A 2,810-nucleotide genomic window follows, 5' to 3' on the forward strand; every position below is an offset into this window, starting at 1 on the left:
ATCAGCAACATCAGCATCATCATCGACATAATAATAATAATAATAATAATAATAATAATAATAATAATAATAATAATAATAATAATAATAATAATAATAATAATCATAATCATAATAGATACTGTCCATTTCTCACTTGATATATCTCCATGGAAACTAATTTCTATCTCGGTGCATTTGGCGAACGAAAGTATTAAATGTGTGTTGACCAGAGACACAACAGAAATAGTGTAAGTGACAAGAAAACGAACAATTAAACATCTAACGGCTAACAGCTCAGCCTCCTATCGATTCGGCCAGGCGAGAAGTATACGAGAGTTTAAGATATCAGTAATTGGTTAGTGACAATAGGTGAAAGAGAGAGAGAGGGAGAGGGGGGTTGATGTAGGATGAACGTTATGTGATGTAATGTCACTACAGCAAATATCTTTCTTCCCCTCCAATGCACACCACACGTAGTAACTTCGGAGATATGGCGTAAAGAGTTGAGCAGGACAAGCAAAGAAAACAACCGTAAGATGATTATTAACAAACCACCCCCGACAACTCTTTCTCTTTTACACCCGTATATGCTTACAGGTACGCAAACACGCACACTTACATCCACATATACACATACCTATAAATGTGGTCTGATCAATAAGTATCCGGACTGTTTGCATACTAACGAAGCTAAAGCACGCAGAGCGAAGCCGCTTGGCACAAATTGACCTTGAACTCTGCTGTGCATGCGCACTAAGTTTTAACGTTCTAGCTTACTTCCGTTGTTTGGAAGGTGTGTAGCGTGTGATCGTCCCATTGACCATAACGGAGAAAGTTGAGCAGAGAATCTGCATCAAATTTTGCCAAAAGCTTGGCGATACCTGCTCAGAGGCCTACGCAAAGTTTTCAAAAACTTTTCATCGTTCTCGACACGATCAAAGAGATCTTGTGTAACTGAATGAAACCTGAGTATCATTTTGATCAACTGAAAGCAGTTTTGACACAAATTTGGCAGACATGCGTCTCATACCCAAATCTTCAGTGATAATCGACTGAACTGAACCGTAACTAATCTGCACACCTTCTTATAACTTACGGATGGGGATTAGACGATTTCCCCTCACAGCTGTACCCACGTCTGCAATGTTTTTCTCAGTTCTGCTGGTTGCGGGTCTCCCAGAACGTTCGTCAATATCGACATTTTTTCGGCCATCTTGGAAACATTTTTTCAGTCATCTTGTGTGCGGCTCACACACTCCTCTCCATGTACTTATACATTTCCTGCAACTTTGTGTAGGCCTCTGAGCAGGTATCACCATGGCAACTTTCTGTCATGGCCAATGCTACGATCACACGTTACACACCTCCCTTCCAAGCACTGCTGTAAACAGCGGAAGTGAGCTACAACGTGAAAACGTAGTGCACATGCACAGTAGAATTCAAGGTCAACTTGTGCCAAGCGGCTTCACTCTGCGTGCTTTAGCTTCGTTACTATGCAAACAGTCCGGATACTTATTCATTATAGTTAGATACACATATGTGCATATGTATGCATGTATGTATTATGTATGCATGTAATGTATGTATATAGCAATCTGCATATCATACTTAAATGTATATACACAGTTTGGCAGGCCATTTACTGTAGTATTTATCCTAAGATAACATCTCTTATAGATTTGCTGTGTTGAAACAATAAATACCAGAGAGGTGAAAATTCGTCTCAGCATTGCTAGCAAGAGCACCAGATACATTAATATCTATCTATCTATCCATCCATCCATCCATCCATCCATCCATCCATCCATTCATCCATCCGTCTATCTATTTAATTGATGTATATATAGCAGCTTTCAACCAGCGGACCGTGTGACGTGAATCCCAAGTCACGAGAAAGAAATCTAGTTTAAATAGGGCCTACAACATATATTGAGTACTTCCTTCCTCATTCGTTCATAAAATATGCCTATAACACACACACACACACACACACACACACACACACACACACACACACACACACACTAGCTCATGAGGAGGGATATAAAATTTGTAGTTTTATTCATTTATGTACAAGATCATCTGCTTTCGATGATATATAAAAGATTCAAATATTACAATTCTCAATTTGAAAAGCCTGCACTTAAAAAAGAACCTTTTAATCAGTTTAAGATATGCTCGGATGCGACTTTTCAACCCTAATGCAGAACTTGACCTGTCTTTGACCTATGATCGTACACACATGTAACTAAATATAAATAAATTTTGCAGATGCTACCTACTTAACTTGAACAAAGCTCATGACACTCATTCAACCAGAACAATATCATTTTACTATCTTCTTCTATCATCCAATAACCGTTCCCCCTCTCCTTCCTATCCTTTCTTATATCCCCCTCTCTCCCTCCTTACTCTACTTTCTCTCCACAATTCTTTATTTCTGCTCACACAATTAAATGATCCACAGAGGTGTTCCTTCATATGTCACAAAAGTACACTATTAAGCCACACAAGATGAACCAAAAAATATATAAATGGTTTTGAAAAGCAGAAAAATTTATAGCCCGACGAAGGCAACTGAACCGAAACTTCGAAGTCACTGTCACTTTTTCCTTTTAATACATATCCCCATATATATATGTGTGTGTGTGTGTGTGTGTGTGTGTGTGTGTGCGCGCGCGCGCCTATAGAAAAATATATACGTAATCACACTTGAAAAGCTAAATATACATCTGCACGCGCTCATTACAAAGAAAATGATCCTCTTCTCTGCGTAAGTCATCACACATACATATACTGACACGTGCACAAAAAAATTGCAGACCCCC

The sequence above is a fragment of the Octopus bimaculoides genome, chromosome 15 (genome assembly GCF_001194135.2).
Source record: "Octopus bimaculoides isolate UCB-OBI-ISO-001 chromosome 15, ASM119413v2, whole genome shotgun sequence".
NCBI lineage: Eukaryota > Metazoa > Mollusca > Cephalopoda > Octopoda > Octopodidae > Octopus > Octopus bimaculoides.